Below are 20,823 nucleotides of genomic sequence, written 5' to 3'. Positions count from 1 at the left end.
TTATTGGAATATGAAAGTGGATAAAAGGTGGAAAAGATTTAAATATTGATTACAAAGTGTTATTAAACAGTTGTCTAATTACAGACTGTAAGTAATGGATCACAGCGAACACAAAGTTGGGCTCAAGAAACTAATAAATTAGTAAAGTGTGTCAATTTTAGGTTAGAATTTTTCCACTGAAAAAATCATGAAATACTTCGGTAAATCTATAAAACTACATTTAAGATTAACAACTGCTGATACATTTAAACGTAAATTATACCAAAAAGTAGGCTTTTTAAAGTCTTTGTAACAATTTTCCAATAAAGAAAGTGAACTAAACAGTTATTCGTTATTCATGTTTTCCCCGTCATCTCTAATTTGTCAACATTCGTTTCTTGCTCCAAAGATACAATAGTCATTCCGCATAGGCAATGCAATAATTGTGAAGCCTCAAACTTCATACAACGCTTATTAAAATATCCAAATAAACATTTTCCCGCCATTTATGGTTACTGTTTTCGACCTAGTTCAGTGGCGCCCCCAACGGTAATTTTACTTCCGAATTGCTGACGAATACAGGTGTCCCAAAAAAAGTGTAAGAGCCGTTTACCAGAAATTCCTATGTTAGTTCTAACAACAAAATTGAAAGAGTAAATGTTCAGGGACTAATAGTTTTTAAATTATAAAAGTTTTAAATTGACCAATTGTGAATAAAATGCAAATTAATTTTGTGTATTAGGTATAATTTAAAGAATTTCGTTGTTTCTATGTAACAAAAAAATAAAATTGCATTTATTTGTTTGGTCAACTTTACAAACTGTCTAGAAAGCTGTCACATAAAGTAACGGTTTGTCTGATCTTAATACTAAGAATTAGGAATGTTTGCACCCGATGAGTATTGTAAAATGCTAATCATTTATGGGCAATGCAATCGCAACGCTAATGAAGCAGCTAGGGAATATGCCAGGCGCTTTCCTCAAAGAACACAACCGTCCGCAAATGCCTTCCTGCGTTTGGTAGAAAGCACAAGACGGACAGGATCTTTGTTGCCCCAAAAAAAGGGTCTTGTTGGAGCGCGACGACGAGCCAGAACGCCAGAAACTGAGGAGCAAGTGACAGAGGCTTTTTTCCAAGATCCAACCACTAGCATCCGCACAGTTTCTAGACTTCATGGCGTATCTAGGAATTCAATCCAACGAATTCTCAAAGAAAATAGGCAACACCCTTACCACTATACGCGTGTGCAGCACCTGCACCCACAAGATTATGCGGCAAGAGTGAAATTTTGCCAATGGTTATTGAGGCAACATGCGGAAAATCAAAATTTTGTTAAGACCATAATGTTTACTGATGAATCAACTTTCACGCGGGAAGGAGTTTTTAACATTCATAATAACCATTTTTGGGCAGATCAAAATCCTCATGTCATTACACCAAATTCTTTTCAGTACAAATTTAGCATAAATTTATGGGCCAGAATTTTAGGAGATCGTATAGTGAGAACAAGTTATTACATTTAATTTGTTTTTTGGACAAGTAAACTTTTAGATAGGGCCGATTGAATTACCACGTACGCTGAATGCGGAAATGTATGCAGATATGCTGCAAAACAATTTGCAGGAACTGATAGATTATATACCACTGCAACAATTACCTCAATGGTACCAACATGATGGTGCCCCCCCACATTTTGCTTTAAATGTGAGAGATTTTAAACAATACGTATCCTAACCAATGAATAGGACGCGGGGGGCCCATAAATTGGCCAGCAAGATCCCCCGATTTAACGCCTCTTGATTTTTTTTTCTGGGGCCATTTGACAGACTACATTTACTCTGAGCCAGTTGAAAGTGTCGAAGAATTGGATGGGAGGATAGTTGAGGCATTAGCAACTATTACACCGCAAATGCTCCAAAATACTTCACGAAGTTTAATTAGACGCGCCGCGCATTGCATCGAAATGGAAGGAAGGCATTTTGAGCAATTCCTTTAGTTATCTTGTTCTTGTAGTTCAAAAAAAGTTCCTATTAAATACACAGTTCGCCTTGTTCTCTCTCCCAAAAGTAAAAATAGTGATTATTTGCGGAAAGCTGATTTCTTTGAAGGAAACGTCTAGCATAATCCCGAAATCCTTCCAGTGCTGCTTCATAAGCTTCTCATGCATCTCACTGTACTTATAGGGCGCAAACATTCTTAGAAATAACGTTTCTTTATGATTTATTAACTATGACAAGCCATTACTTCATATGACATTAGTGACAATTTTCTAGACAGTTTGTAAAGTTGACCAAACAAATAAATACAATTTTAATTTTTTTTTTGTTACCAACAAACAGCAAAATTCTTTAAACTACACCTACAAGTTTAATTTGCATCTTATTGATGATTGGTCAATTTAAAACTTTTATAATTTAAAAACTATTAGGCCCTGAATATTTTTTATTCTTTCAATTTTCTTGTTAGAACTAACATAGGAATTTGTGGTAAACGGCTCCTACACTTTTTCTGGGACACCCTGTATAAATGTGGTATTAAATTTTAAACAACCTGCGGCGCCGATAAGCAGCATAAATAGACCAAACAAAACGGCAAATGTGCTTTATTCGTCGCAAACACAAATAATGTTTTAGTTAAGTTATGGGGGGGGGGGGTTGTCAGAAAAAAGTTAAGTGGTGCACAATATAAAAAAACAAGCTAAAGAAAGACTTGAAAAACTATCCGAAGTAGTTGATAAACATCAAAAATTGAAACCTTTTCTTAAAAAGTGCGTGCCAGATCAAGACACTTAAAGTTCGTTACCCTGGTGTTCTTCAAAAATTGATGAGTGTGAAAAAGACTTTGAAACTACGCAAAGTTTATCAATAATTGAATGTTCGACAAAAATTGTTGGAACTGAAGAGACAGCTGAGAGTGATAGTAGTGAACTAAGTGAAATAAAAAGATTCTAAAAATATTGTAGTGAGTGTGAGCTGTGATCCTGCAGAATGGATAATTAATGAAACTACCCGGGATTATATTGCTGTTCACGGATTTTTGCAACAAAACGATGACGGTGATTTTACAGAATGAGCAAGAACATATAAAGATGGAGTAAAACATTTAAAAAAATGTTTTTCAAAGATATTTAAAAAATGGTGAAACAAAAAATCGATATCATTTAGTTTATTCAAAAAGCAAGGGAAAAGTGTTTTGTGCACCGTGCGGACTATACAATAATACCACCGTGTCCCAATTTAGCTCTGAAGGTGTAAATGATTGAAAATATATAGTTACTTAAATCAACATGAAAATTCTTTAGAACATAGGAAGGCATTACTTGATGTCAAAAATCGAAGCAATATAAAATCCCGAATTAATTCTCAGCTGATTACTAAACTGGAACACGAGCAAAACTATTGGCGGAATGTTTTAAAAAGAGTTGTAGCAGTTGTTAAATCATTGGCAATAAAGGGCCTTCCTTTACGAGGCAAAGATGATCAATTTGGATCCGTACATAATGGCAACTAAATGATGTGTTTACAATTAATTGCTGAATTTGATCCTTTTTTAGCTGAACACATTTCAAAATTTGGTAATAAAGGTAAAGGCAGCACTTCGTATCTTTCATTTGCTACTTACGAAGAATTTATCAAAATTATGTCAGATAAAGTTATTGCTGAAAGTATTAATCAGATAAAATCGTCTAAATATGATTAAATTATAGTTGACTCAACACCTGATATTTCACATGTTGATCAATTATCTTTTATTATTCGATATGTTTTTAGCGGAGTTCCAGTTGAAAGATTTTTAAAATTTGTTGGCAAAATAGGATACAAAGCTAAAGAACTAAAAAATGCGGTTTTGTCTACATTAACTGAACATGATAATAATGTTATTAATAAAATAAATTAATAAAATAAATAATAATGTTAATAACTGTTCTTTCATGCTCTCATGTTTGTGCTTTAATGTCCAACGTGTCAATAGCAAAATTTCTGTATGCTTCAAAAATCCTTTATCGAATTCAAGACAACATATGTATTCTTTCGTAATTTTAATGTGCTCAAATTATAATTTTTTACACAAACATGGTGATATATAGCAAAATTTCTGTATGCTTAAAAAATCCTTTATCGAATTCAAGACAACATATGTATTCTTTCGTAATGTTAATGTGCTCAAATTATAATTTTTTACACAAACATGGTGATATATTTAATATGCCATTAAGTACTTTTATTAATATACTCACCGGCAAAAAAATCGATCCATAATTAATTTTCTCAAAAACGAATTAGGTTTTTTTTTATTTCAGTCAGAGAACTTTCAGGTAGAAATAAGATATATTTCTAACCACTGTTAAGACCAAAAAACAAAAAAATGAGAACATGATAAAAATTCAAGTTTTTTTTAACTTTTTTATTTTTTTTAACTTTAATTTATCCTCGTTTATCGTGATATCTGTGGATAAGTGTCACTATTGTGTAAGTATAGAAGTAATTTGGTTTTCTAAGAGAAAATATGGTTTTAAATTCAACGGACGCAGCTAGAGCAATTGCTTTAGTTCAAGATGGACGATCACACTATTACGCAGCTCGAGTTCTTGGGGTTTCAAGATGCAGGATGCAGAGAGCTGTAGAACGGTTTCGGGAAACTGGGAGCTACACTAGGAGAGTTGGATCCGGAAGAAGGCGATGTACAACAGCTCGAGATGATCATTTTCTCACACAAGTGTTGAGAAATAGGGACACAACAGCTGTTAATTCTCGGGTTCTCTTCTCTGATGAGTGGCGGTTTTGTCTTCATTCTCCAGATGGACGACATAGAATCTGGCGACGCTCAGGGGAAAGATTTGCTCAGTGTAACATTGTCCCAAGGGTGAATTTTGGAGGAGGTTCCATCATGGTGTGGGGTGGCATTAGTTTGGAAGCCCGCACCGAATTAGTCATTGTAGATAGGGGAACAATGACTGCTGATAGATACATAAGGGACATTTAGGAACCCCATGTGGTGCCTTACGCACCATTTATTGGTGAAAACTTTATTTTCATGCATGATAATGCACGTGCCCACACTGCACACATCGTGAATACATATCTTGATGAGGTTGGGATTTCGCGGATGAGATGGCCAGCGCGCAGTTCAGACCTAAATCCCATTGAGCACCTTTGGGACATGATGGGAAGAAAAATTCGTAGCAGAGTTCCTGCTCCAGTAACTCTAAGAGAGTTAAATGTCGTAGTAACTCAAATTTGGAAGGAAGCGATTTGGAAAAGAGCGATTGTAAACCTCATTGAGGGAATGCCAAGAAGAATGGCAGCAGTAATTCAATCAAGAGGAGGCAACACACCTTATTAAGTTTGAATTTTATCTAAAGTTTAGGTTTACCACTTTGTTAGTTTTAATTAAGGCTTTAATTTTTTTTTATTTAGCATTATTTTTGTTAAATTGCAAAATAAAAAAAAACTTGTTTAATTTATGCTGGTTTTTGTTTGTACTTATTTTAAATTGTGTATTTTAAACTTACCAAAAAATTGTTGCCGTTTAAAACAAGATTTTATTAAGAAAAATTAAATACAAATGATGGATCGAATTTTGTGCCGGTGAGTGTAATTAAGTCCATATTGTGTAGACCGATATAATGATTTAAATTTGCGTTTTGTATTGTTTAATCTTTGTAATGAGTGATGTACTTTGTAAATCTTTATATTCATTATATTGTGATCCTATATAAATGGAATTACTTCTGTTGGATCAATATACCTGTTATTATTATTATTGCCGGGGGCAATCTTACGATATGGTAGTAATATGTTTGGTACATACAATGGCTTAGCACAAGCAAAAATTAAAGAATTGAATTCTTTGGCAGTTTATACACCATGTTCAGCACATGCACTGAATTTAGTTGGAAATTCAGCTGTTGAGTGTTGTTCAAAAGCAAGTTCTTACTTTTTACTTCTTCAAAATGTGTATGTTTTTTTTTTCGTTATCTACAAACATTGGTAAAAATGTAAAATGGTTGTTGATTATTAGATCTTTGAGAGAAAATGCGGTGTTGCGATTTTTAATAAATTGAAATGAATATTATAGGCGTAATGTTTTACAATTATGATTTTCTAAAAAAACTTGTACTAATACGTGTAGTATTTGCTTGTTTATTGAACATTTTTTGTCTATAGGCGGTAAAATCTTAAATACGCCCCTGCAAGGTGAAGAACCATGTAAGATTGCATTAAAAAAAAAAAAATAAATATGCGTATGGTGGTAACGCCATCACCTAAGTGCCAGAGTTTTCAGGTCGCATCTACAGCCTCTGACCTGACCTAACGACCACTAGTAGTGACCGGGACCGACGGCTTAACGTCTCCTCCGAAAGACGAGTTAGTTGCGATGTTTTGGCATTATCCGGTCACCCATCCAAGGAATGACCGGGGTCAGAGCTGCTTAACTTCACAGATTAATTATAATCTATGAAATCAGCTAACCTATGCAACTAACTTAAGATTGCATTAATCCTTTTTTTATCGCGACTGAATTGTTTTGTCACCTAAAGACAGATTGTCCATGATTATGGACTTCGTCTAATAGCTATTGCACCCGCGCCATTTATATTTAAATAGAAAAACTGCGATCAGAGCAGGTTTCTACCTCCGCTAAACAATATTCCAAGTTAGAAAAAGACTGTTTGGAAATCGTATTTTTATTTAGTTGTTAATAAGTGGTGTAAAAAGCTTCTGACAATTACAAAGGTAAGTATAATTTATAACTTATTAAGATTATAATAATTCTTAAAAAAAAGTTCATCCAGATGGAGATGGTGTGGTACGAGTTGTCATACTTGAGCTCCAGCCAAAAGAAGTATTCATCGCTTGATTCCTCTTCCACGGGAAGACGAAGAACAAGAAGAAAATCAGAAGACGTCAAAAAGATGTAGCAACACCGTCTCGCTCTACAATAAAGCAAGATTCTCATGGAAAGTAATGACCATAGCTCTGCTTTTCATCATAAGACTTACGGATGCAGCAAGACCGCTATACAAGGTGCTGTACCCAAAACCTGGAATGTACAGGGTGTTGCATCTTGGATGTCCGAATAGGGAAACTCCGAAACTAAGAGGTTTAGAGAAAAACGAGTGACAGATTCTCGAGTCCGTTTTTTGGGAAAATAATTTTGATCAAAATCGCAACTCGCTATCATTATTTGTTTTCATTTTTCATTTTGACATTTTAGCGAAATCTTTTAAAATTCATATCTTCGTTATTACAAAAGATACACGTTTGAAACAAAGACATTATACGGGTACTTTTTTACAAAGATTTAAATAACGTTATCAGTGCTTTTTTTAATTATTCGTTTAGCTGTAATAACATAAAGTTGTATTTTTTTAAATAGAAATCATAGTTGGCTCTGACATTTTCAAAAAGCTTATTTTTTACTGAATTGAAAACAATCTAAATACAGTTTGATATTTTTACATACTTTTGGTAAAAAATATACTTAAAATATTTGTAGTAGTTGGCCATTGAAAAATTATTTCACATAATAAGTATGAATAATCTAGAAATTTTATAAACGGTTACTAAAGTATTGTAACGGTCTTATTTTGTTAAACTCTTAGCAATAGTCACTAATACATCGTATAATCAATTACAATCAATCCAACATAGTTTCGCTGGTACGGGAGGCGTTTTGGAGTCCCGTAGATGCTTGGGCACTTGAACACCGTTGACATAACATCTTCGTTCAACTAAAAAACAGACGAAAACATTTAGAATTACCATACCTTGTCTGTTCATGTTACCTGCTTCTGGTATTTGATCACTGGTTTCTGTTTCCTTGTGTTTTCCTTTCGTATCGTTAGTTCCAACTTTAGAGAGAGTTGGATAAGACTTGTTTCCTCTCTGTTTTCCTTATTTAGTTGTATCGTCTAGCCGTGATGGGGCTATAAGGAGTGGGTAGTCCCGGAGCATTTCAAGCCGTCCCTCCGGAGAAGCCTGAGCATCTCCTCCGGGTTAATTTTAGTGCTCATGTTACTCTTGTATCGTCGTACCGAGTTGTAGGGCTCCTTGGTACGTTTTAAATGCCCTTTTTGTCCCTTTATTTAAGTCGTGCAAATTGTCTTAAGGGCACACACTCTGTAACTTCCATCTCAATTAATTAGTAAATTGTTTTCACTTACCTCCCTATTAACTAACCATCGACACAATAAAGGTCCATTTGCACAAAGCCACATTTTCAAAATGTAAACAAACTTAACCTTTTCCACCTGTCGTTAAACACCAATTTCGTATGCGGCTTTCAAGAACCAAGTGCGCGCTCTCGGAGGATCCTTGCGATAAATTCAAAATTTTTCATTTTCTTTTACATAGACCGATATGGGCAACGTTTCGCGCCACGAAAACGAGTAGGGATAAATCGTTTGACTTCCTAACAACCTTCCTTTTTCGGCTGCGGTCCTCGACGAGTACAGAAGCTCCTGTATTAGTCCACGTGGAAAATTTACACTATCGTTTCTTTTACCTTTCCGGATTTCGGACCTACCGTTTCGTAAATTACCACATAGTGACTTATTCAGAAATACCGCATCTTTCTTTTTCGTCGTCCCTCACAGAGGTAAAGTAAGATTTCTCTTATCGCCCGTATTCTTATCATTTCGAAATCAGGGACCCTGGCTGAGGCAGAAATAGTCCATTGTGTAACCTGTACCCATCGGGATATCTAGAATTTAACCCCGTTCTACAAGTGGCTGATTCGACACCAGCCTACCAAAGTTCCTACAAAAGGAACGCCTGGACCAATTGACCTCGCCTATCGAACGATAAGTACCCCTTATCTCATAATTCGTATACCGCTTCGATTTTGGCATTACACCCGTCGGGATTTATTGTACAAATTTATTTCTCTATTTTTCCAACTACATTTACCAACTGGATAGTTTCTTCATTTAATTCATTTATCATAATTTATTATTCTGTATTATATTTAATTTTTTTTTACTACAACTTATTATTTATTCTTTCATTCAATTTTAATTAAATTAAGTTCAATGTAAACATATCACAGCTGTGAAATGGCCTTTTAATTTGATATTGTTTCTTATTACCCAATTCATTTTAATTTACTAACTATTATTTATTATTATCATTTATTATTATTATTTTTCATTTTTGAATTAAATTTATTTTGTCGTTTTCATAATCAGCATTCAGTAGCTAGCTGACACAAAAAAAAAGCTACTTGGCGCCCTTAACTAGACCCACGACTCCGGCTCTCCTGAACCACCTCTGAGTCCGGAGACGGTGTACCTATTTAGTAATAATAATAATAAAAAAAAAATAGCGTGACAGTATAAAATGTGAATTTATAAAAATAAGTTATGTTAAAGTTATTTTCAATTGAACAAATATACGATCATCGCAGATTTTAATTACATAAAAAATGTGCAGAAAATTGAAAACGATGTGTCACTACCATTTAATTACACTTTTTTATGATTTAGTGAAGTAGAATTAAGGTGACGTGGATAATGTTATGTATTTTTTTACCGCAGATGTGATTCAATTTTGGTGTTGGGATTGACATTTTTTTTTTGTAAAATAACATTTTACTGAAAGACAATCATACAAAAATGGCTGGATAATGTTATTTGTTCCAAATGTGTATCTATTATAATAAGGAAGATATGATTTTTTTAGATTTCGCTAAAATTTCAACTTTTGTTTATAAGTCAAAAACAAAAAACGACAGCAAGATGCGGTTTTGACCAAAATTATTTTCTCAAAGAACAGATCCGAAAATTTGAAACAGAAACACGTTATAGTGCCCTTCAAGAAAAAGAAAAAAGGACTTGTCAAAGCTATCAAAGATCGTCAGAAGAAAGGACTACTAGGTGAATTACTGATTCAGCGTTAACGACGAAGTCTGCAAAAATATTAAAGATCTAGACAAGAACCAACACGGGCTAATAAAAGCATCGAATCATGAGACCAAGTTCATGCTCCAGGTGTTGTCAAGGGTTAGTGAAACTGAGAACAGGGTTACCAACAAATTAAATCGCTTCAGGGAACAGTTGAACAAGGGATTTAAGGCACTTGAAGAAATGCAAAGGTGGTACTACCTTGGGATCGACGAAAACAAAATCAACATCTAGTTGCTAAGTGCATACCGATTAGCTGAACAATATATAGACGAATTCATGGACTATTACAAGAAACTGCTAGAAATACACTTCAATAATGGTCAAATCTACGAATTCCTCACTCCAGCCCAAGTTGAAGAAATCATCAAAGAAACTTCCGTCCAACTTGAAGACAGAAGTTCAACACACTGACAACTACATTCATGTGTTCGGATCTTCGCAATGGCAGAAGTCTACGATTTCATGATGATCAAGGTCACTCCGATTCCACTAAAAGTTGAAGAAAAAGCGTACTGGATTTTAGTCAGCAAAAGTAAAATCCTGGCTATTGACTACAATACTCAACAGTATTTTCAAATGACTGAAGAAGAAGTTATGGACAGCATCAAGTTCGACGCCCATAGCTATGTATGTTCACCGACCATCATTCACAACATCGATTTAAACCCGAAGAAATATGAAATAATTTTTGTAATTCTAAAAAAAAAATGTCAAAAATGACAACCGCATAGAATTTAACTGCTCAATTTCGTCCAGTTACGTTGGTGAAACCCATGGTTAGTAGAGACATGGTTGCGCCGTAACTTTTAGCCAATCAGCAGACGGCGCGCGAATACGTCACGAGATTACACTTTTGAATTTCATATGTATTTATATGCATGTTTGTTTGACTTGGAGAAGATTATAATTACGGGACAATAAAAATTGTGGTATACAAGGCTATTCCAAAGATATGGTGCCACCCTTTAAGGAGATTGTTGCGTGAGAAAACGTTTGTATACCAACCCCTAGTCGAAAATACGCCGTTTCTCCCCTGGAGCCAGTTTGGTCCAAATACATATTGCCATTTTGTTCATATTAAAAAACTTCGATATTTATTAGCTAAAACTTAGCTTATGGAAAGTTTTTGAGTTAGGGGTAATTTTATTTTTGGTCGTAGTACCTAGTAGCCTTTGATTTTAAGCCAACTTAATTTAAATAAAGAACATAAACTTTAAATTGTACCCTCCACTTTTTAAAACCACCCTTAACTCAAAAACAAATCTACAATTATATGTTTTCTCTACAATTATATAGATTAGTTTATGCCTTCTTTCTAATATTTTTTTCTTTCTAATAATGATTCAAAATGTAGGAGAAGCTATTTAAAATGTTAAAGGAGTGGCTAGCGACTAGGGGATGAAACCTAAACATAAACATATGTAATGTTGGTTTTAACCTCTATCTTTGCAAGTCAAATTGAAGTGTTGTTTGTTTAAATCAAATGGGCTTAAAATCAAAGATTCCCAATGGCTAAAAATTCCAAAATCTACCCCCAACCCAAAAACAAATCAACAATTTTTTTACGGTTAGACAAGCTTTTTCTTTCTTTTCCGAAAATTGAAAGTGTCATTTAAAATTTTAAAATAGAGGTGACGAACGTCTGGGGAATTGGGAGATATTTTTAAGGGTTAAATCAAAGGGGTTAAAAGTAATACCAAATGATAGCCATTATTAAGTTGTTTATATGTGTTGAATTTCAAGTCGGTCGGATCATTTTAAAGTACTGGTCTGCAAGGTTGAATTGGGGGATGTTTTTAAGGGTTGAATCAAAGGGGTTGAAAGTAATACCAAATGAAAGCTATTATTAAGTTGTTTATGTGCGTCGAATTTCAAGTCGGTCGGATTATTTTAAAGCCCTGGTCTGCAAATTATTATTGGTTCTGCAAAATTGAAATTCCCTTCCTAGTGGTGTTCCTGTTTTTTTTTCACTGCACTGTTATCAAGCAACACAACACTATTAACTAAAAGAGTCATCACCACTGGGTTACAATCCTTATTTTTTATTAAAAACCATAAAAAACACGATGTAAACAACATGTTTGTAATCTTGTGACGTATCAACGTGGCGGTTCTCCCACTCCTCCACAAAGTAACGGCGCAACCATGTCTCTACTAACCATGGGTGAACTCACCCTAAAAAAAGCAAAAAAGCACGCCAGTGTTGCCAGATGGGGGTGTATTACTCTTTTTTAACAGCATTTTTAATAAAAGAGAGTAAAGGAGTAATCCATGTATTTTGGGGAGTATTTTTTTGTATTTTATTGAGATAGTAAAATCTTTTTTAATTTTTTTATTGCTCCATTTCCTCAAATTCTTGTTCTTGGTTGGTTATTTCCTGGCGGTGGTTTCATGTTCAGCTAGTCTGCGCCTGCGCCAGTGCACTTGTAGCTGCTGCTGAAATGTTGTATTTTACCGCCATATAAATCATAACATAACCTCAAAGTTGAAAGTCATATCACACGTGTGAAAGTTGAACATAAGTTGAACCACAAATCTGAAGCGTTAAATTAAACTGCCATAACAAAGGTAAGACATATCATACTTTCAAGTGGGTACTCAAAAGTAGTGCGAAAAAAGTACGACAATAAACAGTAAATAAAACTGTTTTTAGCCCTAACTATGAGTTCAAGTGAAAATGAGCAAGAATGGGAAGTGTCTAGATCGAAATCAAAACAAAAGGTATTTTGCAACAAGTGGTTGCAAGATACAAGATTTAGAGAATGGTTGAAACCTGTTTCGTCTAACAGATTTAAGTGCAAATGTGGGTGTTGCAACAAGGAGCTCACTTGCGGAAAAATACAACTTATCAGACACGCGCAAAGCGCTTTTCATCAAAAACGTTTAAAGTGTATAAAACAGAACCGCCAAGTGGATCAATTAATAGCAATTAACAAAACCGAAAGGAAGAAAGCCATGATTCATAAGACTAATGTCCAAAAACTGGAACTGGGATTAGCATTTTATTTTGCAGAACATAATGTCGCAATCCACACAGTAGATCATCTCGTGGAAATCTTGAAAAAAAAAACATCCCAGACTCACGGGTAGTTGCTGATATGGAACTTATCGAACTAAATGCACCTCATTAATTCGCAGTGTCATCGCAAAAGTGGAGTGTGATGAATTAATAGAAATTTTAAGAACAGTAAATTATAAATTTTTCTAGTCATACTTTTAGTAAAAATTTTGTTTCAGCAAACATTCTATGTACTTTGTGATGAATCTACAGATATATCCATGTCAAAACAATTATTTGTTCTTGTGAGATATATTAATGGTTTCCATAAAACAGTAACACAGTTACTTGAAATTTGTCATGTGGATGCCACTGATGGAAGTGCAATGAAAATTTATCAGGTTTTTAAAGAATGCCTTCACTCAACAAATATACCATTACATAACATTGTGGGACTTGCCTGTGATGGTGCGAACGTAATGATTGGCGAGAAGAATTCGTTTTTCTCTTAACTTAAAAATGAAGTTCCTAACATAATACTTTTAAAGTGTATTTGCCATTCGGCAGCACTTGTTGCTAGTAAAGCATGCCTGAAGTTACCAAGAGGTCCTGAAGATTTAATGAGACAAATAGCTACGTATATTTCAGGGAGCTCGAAAAAATGCGCCCAGTTGGCCGAAATACAGCAATACTTACACAAAGAACAGTTGAAAATTTTAAAGCCTTCAGCAACCCGTTGGTTATCAATGCATGAGTGTGTTTCTCGTATTTTGCAAAACTGGGAAGTTCTTAAACTTTATTTTGAGGTAGCAGCATTTGAACATAAGCTGTTAGCAGCAGATAATATTTTGAAACAGTTAAATGACCAGTGCATTAAATGTTACTTTATATTTTTAAATTATTCATTAAACTTTATGAATTCATTTAATGCACTCTTCCAATCAAACATAATACTCATACAAGACCTACAGAGATTATCTTTAAAACTTTATACTGAAATTTGTCAAAATTTTGTAAAAGGAACAGCCCTTTCTGAAACATATGGAGATAAATATCTGAATATAATTCATCCTCATAATTATGTGCCTTTGTTTGAAGTTTACACTGGTCCAGAATGTGAAATTGTTTTAAAATCTTTGCCAGAGAATGTTCAACATGATTTTAGACTTCGTGTTTTAGAATTTTATATTACACTTGCAAAAGAAATAATAAATCGACTTCCACTGGCAAATGCACTATTCAAAGAAATGGAATTTTTGAAACCTGAACATGTTTTTAACAAAAATAGGATTGTTTTAAAAGACCTACAGGTGTTACCTACAAAATACAAACAATTTTTAAGCGAATCCGCTGTTGCTTTAGAATGGCGAATTTTACCATTCGCGTTTGATGATTTGGAAAGAAACCGATTAACAAATATGCCTTTAGATGTAATGTGACAGGAAATAAAAAACTTTAAGGATTTTACTGGTTCGTTTAAGTTTAAAAATATTGGGGAGTTAGCTAGTATTATATTAACATTGCCTCATTGGAACGCAGAGGCAGAAAGGATTTTTTCAATAATGACTGATGTTAAAAATAAAAAGAAATCGCTTAGGAGACGATACCCTCAATGCAGTATGTATGATTAGGTCCTCATTTTCAGCCAAAAATATTAATTGTAGCAATTTTGAATCAAACGAAAAACATTTCTCTAAATGTAATAAAAATATATACAAGTAAGTTATGTATGATTTCTGAAGTCTGATGTTATGTTTTTAGAATATATTTTTTTTTGTGATTTTTTTTATAAGATTAATAAGGTCTGAAGTCTGATGTTTTTGTTTTTTAGAATTTAATTTTCGTTTTTGTGTTTTTTTATAAGATTATTATACAGATTATTATATATTTTAAATAAATAAAAATTCAAAATAAATGCATTGTGGTTTATTAATACATGTGCGTAACATAATAATTCGGAAAAATCGGAAGTAATTTAGTCTAAAAAAAGAGTAATTTCCAGTAGTGGAAAGAGTAAAGATATATTAGAGTCATGTGGCAACACTGAAGCACGCAAAGTTTGTAAAAGTGAAAGTGACAATAGCATTGAAGTTTTTTCTGTCCTAAATATGCAATCATAACACTAAAGAGCAAAAACGTACACAAAATCCATAAATAAAAGTGAAAATTTTGACATTTCCAGATGATACAGATGATAATATAACCTTACTTTTAAAACCGAATTTTCTGGAAACAAAGCAAACTCAATTTATGTATTTCTCTAGATTTGTCCGATGGTGGTGTTCTATTTTTTTGTAGAGCTGTATTTTTCCAGATTCTTACGCGTCCCCGTTTCCAAAACGCACAAATTTACCTTTCTATCACATGTGATAGATACAAAGGATACTTTTGGAAAATATCGCTCTCGGACTGTTTATTCGGCATTCGAAATTAAACATTTTACAAATAAAAAAAAACACTTACCCAAGAAAACCGGCTGAATTGTTAAATACGTTACGGACCATTGGAAATTATATCGGCACTACCACGCAGCACACAAGTCTACATATTTATTATTCCAACAACAAATCAGTTCCGAACATAACCACACTTTCGGCAATAACCCGCCAATAACCATGTCGGTAAAGATTGCAACGAAATGAAAATTACAGTCGACCAGACAATCGCTGCGCGCATGGAGATGGCATCATTTTCACCCCACCATTCTCCTTTCTATAGTCATGTTCACACCAGGAAAATTATCAGAATAATATTAATTCATTATAAAAACAACAAAAGCTTTCGACTGTTAAAAAATCATGTTCGAACAAACACCCCTAGCGACCTTAACGAATTTTTTAAATTTTTCTCTATTTTCCACACTTTATTTTTTTTCGCCCCCTTTCCAAACAGCACCTTTATTTATTTTTGCAGGAAATCAAGCACTCTAATAGGTTATTCGACTGTTAAAAATTTATGTTGGGACAAACACTGTTAGGAACCTTAACGAATTTTTTAAATTTTCTTAAAGTTTCTCTAATTTGCAAACTTTATTTTTTTACCCTCTTTCCAAACAGCACATTTGTTTATTTTTACAGGAGATCAAGCTCTCTAACTGTGCTTTTGACTAAAAAAATTCATGTTTGGACAAACACCCCTAGGGAGCTTAACGAATTTTTTAAAATTTCCTAAAGTTTCTCTATTTTGCGAACTTTAACAAATAGAACTTTGTTTGTTTTTATACCCTCTAATAGTGCCTTTGACTGTTATTTATTATTTATTTATTGACTATTTTTTAGTGTTTTCCTTCAAAAAGTAATTATTAGCTGTTTCAAAACGATGAAAACGCCACGTCACATTTTACCGATTTATTTGTTTAAATAAGATTAATAAAATTGCAAAACAATTATTAATGATTATCTGTTATTCTTTTGAAGTACATGAATAATTTATATCAGCTAATTTTGAGAGAAAATGCGACGTTAGCATTTTTATAGTTTTCAAACAGCTAATACTAATACAAATTTTTATAAAAGCTTTACTTTGTTTTTTATTTATGCGAATTGCGTTTGTAAATGTCGTCGATTAACGATCAACGATACAAATTTTTTAACTAACAATTCGAAAAACTATTTGACACAGCATACTAACTATAATTTAAAAATTTATTTCGCTTACATAACAAACCAAAACGCATTAAATATGTAACTATTAAATATTAAATATGTAAATGCCAACGTAGCATTTTATCACATTATTTTTTTAAATAAGGTTGATAAAAATGTAAAATAGTTATTAATGATTAGATCTCCCATTGAAAGTATAAATTACATTAGCTATTAATTTTTTGATGTGCTTGAATAATTTATAACAACGAACTTGAGAGAAAATCACAGCTTTAATTCAAAATTTTTTTTAAAAATTGTCGATTTAAATGGTAATCAATGTTTTTATTGTGTTTCTGGATTATCTAAGTTATTGTTATAAAACAGTTTACATTTGTTCAGATTTCTTTGTTCCCATCTTAAATGTTTTAGAATTCACAATTTTTAATTTTTTTGCATTTACACTATTATCAAGAACTCCACTAATTAAAAGAGAAAAGATAAAACCAATTGTGAAAAAAAAACAGTTGTACAAACGTATTCCTCCGAACAAGGATTTTTATTATTTTACAGATCAAAACCCTAGAGTAACAAAGCACAACAATTCTTATTACAAACGCAGAAGTTACATAATTTTGTTCCAAAAATGCGTGGCTGCTTTTATTGATAGCCATTTTTTGGTTGCTTTGGGTTACCATTATTTCCAAATTTGTTAAAAAGTTTACAAAATCGAGAAACTTTAGGAAAATTTAAAAAATTCGTTAAGTCGCTAGAGGTGTTTGTTGGAACATGATTTTTTAACAGTCGAAAACACTGTTAGAGAGCTTGATCTCATGTTAAAATAAACAAAAGTGCTGTTTGGAAAGGCATGAAAAAATCAGTTTGCATTGCGTAAATATGAAAATAATAAATGCAGAAAATAAATGCAGTTAAGTTTTAATTTGTAATAGAAACACATTAGAATGGTCAAGAGATGTTCTGAAAATGTGATATGCAAGTCAGCGTGACATCTTCTTAATGTTTTTATAATGATTTAAGATTTAATATTATTCTGATAATTTTCGTGGCGTGAACTTGGCTGTAGAAAACAAAAATGGTGAGGAAATGGTGCCATCTCTCTTTGCACGCAGCGATTGTCAGTCAGGTCGACTGTAATTTTTATGGTCCTGACACCATATTTGGTGCTATATTCACCGACATCCAAAAACCAAACATTTTTTTTCCACAAACTATGTGGACGATTGCATGAAATATCCAGTGGACTCGCGAAATCGAGATGTAGCGCTCAGCACTTTATTTTAGCTGTCTCAAAAATATAAAAACGCCTACGTCGCATTTTCTCTCAAAATTAGCTGTTATAAATTATTCATGCATTTCAAAAGCATAATAACTAACGTAATTTATACTTTCAATGAGAGGTCTAATCATTCATAGCTATTTCACAATTTTATCAATGTTATTTAATGAAATAATTTGGTAAAATGCAATGTTGCTAAATTGGTCACAAATAGTAGAATAAACTAGTGGATGTGAACAAATCCTACCTGATTCGCGGGGCCATGAGAGGCATTTAAATTGAAAAACCACCTAAGGACTCATGGCACTCACTTCGTTCGTGCCATTTCATGATGTCGCTGCGCGACATATTGGTATAGCGACCCCTCCCAAATTCCGAAATTTGCAATTATTCGTGTTTGATTTTGGCTCGAAATGCACCTATTAACTTTGTGAAAGTAATAACAACCAGATGGTGACCGTTGCTAAGCAATGAATCAAACCTAACGTTGTCTCTGATTGCCTTAGCATAAATAATAGATATATACAGAGTGGTACACTTCAACATTAATATAAAAAGTCAAACATAGTGTCAAACCTTGCTGAGTTTGTAATGAAATTTAGTGAAACTTTTGTATTAAGATGTTTAGCAATGGTTCTCATTTATGAAGAATATGTGAAAAATGCTTCGAAGGCTGCACATTTATACACGTATAATATCCAAATAAACGGGCTCGGAGTGATACAGTTTCCAAACTGTTCAAAATAAACTGCAGGAAAAATGGCCTCCAATTAAAAGAAATAAGAGAAGAGTAGCAAAGAGTAGCAACATCAGCTGAAAATGAAGGTACAGTTGTTGCAGTTATTGATAAAAATAGGAAAATAGGAAGGAATTCCGTGTATCCTTGGGTCTCTAGAAGTCTCCATATGACGCCTTTTGATTATTTCGTGTGGGGAGTGCTTAAGAAGAGGTTTTATAGTGCACCTATTGTTGACCGGAAACATTTAAAAAACCGAATTGTTGGATAGTATGCGAATATTGCGTCTAGAACACTTGCTAGTGCGAGAGGATCATTCATAAGAAGAATTCATGCATGATATGGAAACTGTGGTCAGATATGTAAATACATTTCAGATTAAGTTTGAACATTTTGAACGTAAATCAATTTATTTACGTTTGACTAAATAAAATTCTAAAACTGAAGTCAACATGACTGATACAAATTTGTCAAAAATACAACTACGATCACTATGTTTAATTAATTGAAACCAAATATTTTACTATCCACGTAATCTATGAAATGTAATGTTAGTTGCCTCAAAAAATTTTCAGACTTATTATTACTCGTGGTTTAGTTTTAGAGATTTTTACATAAATACATAATATGATGATAAGCATTTTAATAATAATTATAATTTTTAATTTGAACAATAAAAGTAAAAAAAAACTTCCTCAGTGGGTTGACACCTTGTCGTGGTGAGGGAGCTCAGTAGTTCTATCACAAAACCTGTGCAGAACGAAGCTAAGTACAACCAAAGTTTTAATAATTTTTTTTTATATTTTTTTTAAAACAGGAATAATTTTATTGTTAAAAGTATTCAAATAAATAGCGAGCGTGATTACTCGTATTTCAAAATCTCATAAGATACGTTGATAGCAGTGTCTACAAAAAAAACGTAATGCAAATCTATAGGTACCTAATTATTTTGTTAAAATAATTAATTCCGAAATCATGTGCTTTAATTTTATACCACTATTAGAGAAATCGCTAAAATTCCTATTTGTGCCGATACATTTCTCTGTCTTGAACAAATGCAATAAAATTATTATCTTGTGGGTCACCCCAATGGTGGTTACCTCCAGCGGTGTGTCCTAAACCCGTCATAAATCTTCTTCCAGCTAGTTACGCATTCGAAGAAGGATGCATTAAAAGTTGCCTACTTACAATTTAATTTTTGCTTTATATCTAACAATTAAGAACAGTTAACAAAAATCTAAAATATCTCAAGTCTGTATTTTTAAATTTCCTATAAAATGGTTTTTTTAAATTCTCAATACAATGCACCGTTATCAAAAATTCGTATCAACTTCATTAACAGACATTTTATTTAATAAAAAAATATCTAGGCATTTATTTCAATCAAAAATGACTCTTCGACCTACATTTACATATAAAGAAACACTGCAAATGTCAAGAAACTCTTCAAGTCTAAATTTGCGGCTAAAAACAGTGAAAACAGTTTACACGTAAAACGTATGCGCCAGCTCCCAGAGGGCCTAGAGCCTTCTGTATAAGGCTTCAGGGTACCGAAGCGATTGTTGAGAATTGGTGTACTACAAGTTGCATACATTTTTTAGACCTGTTTTCAGTGACAGCTGTCAATCATCGGATAGGCATCCGACCTTCGCCTCGGGGTGTCTTGTCCCTTCTCATAAAATGCAAATAATGTAAACAAACTGAATTCCACTATCGCCCACGATAGTTTCTCTTATTTCAGAGATTCAAGCAACATACAGTGAAAAATACGTTTTTTATTTTGTTAAAAAAATTTGATACTAAAGAATAATAAAATACTAGCATAGTTTTGTAAAAAATAATACACCATTACACCATTTATTTATTGGGTTTTATGTTTTAATTAACCGAATTCTGTTCGCTATATTATGTGTCATGTGCATTTCTAATTGGATCACTTGCATTGAAAAAATATAAAATAAAAAAATTAATTGGTGAAACATTATTGTTCTTTTAGAAAACAGTTTAACTTTAAAAAAGTTACTAGGAATATCTCATTAAAATGATGAAAACTTCTTTAAACCCGCTTTTTCGTCTGATAATTTTATCCAGGTAATAAATTCTGAAAAATACATTGTTGTAAAAATTTATTGTAACTATACCCAGTAATAATTATAGTACAAATAACGTATCGAGAGATTGTAAGATCCGGTCTTAGGGATATAATTTGTTTACGTTACGCCTAGTAAAATAAATGATACTTTTATAATTATGTATTATTTTAGAATTTAGGAATTATTTCTCGTTTTTTTATTAAATTTATACAATTTTTCTATAACTAGC

At 32.9% G+C, this 20,823-nt stretch overlaps 2 long non-coding RNA genes across 7 annotated transcripts in view; one reads left to right on the top strand and one right to left on the bottom strand.

Moving 5' to 3' along the window:
- The window catches only part of LOC107398890 (uncharacterized), a 109,755-nt gene that overhangs the window by 74,436 nt on the left and 14,496 nt on the right, over positions 1 to 20,823 (top strand). The gene's annotated exons all lie outside the window — the stretch shown is intronic.
- On the bottom strand, positions 6,486 to 15,534 carry LOC107398912 (uncharacterized). 2 transcript variants are annotated; one of them, XR_001575635.2, is made up of 5 exons: positions 15,348 to 15,534; positions 8,147 to 10,375; positions 7,769 to 8,086; positions 6,983 to 7,714; positions 6,486 to 6,916 (listed from the first exon to the last, which is right to left on the bottom strand). It is a non-coding gene; the product is annotated as an uncharacterized LOC107398912 (long non-coding RNA). The 2 variants fall into 2 exon arrangements; XR_010334971.1 differs by having other exon boundaries at positions 6,492 to 6,916; positions 7,769 to 10,375.

This window comes from Tribolium castaneum, chromosome 7 (genome assembly GCF_031307605.1).
Source record: "Tribolium castaneum strain GA2 chromosome 7, icTriCast1.1, whole genome shotgun sequence".
NCBI classification, from domain to species: Eukaryota; Metazoa; Arthropoda; class Insecta; order Coleoptera; family Tenebrionidae; genus Tribolium; species Tribolium castaneum.
The sequence above is the reverse complement of the archived record's forward strand: the minus strand, read 5'-3'. Positions and strand labels throughout refer to the sequence as shown.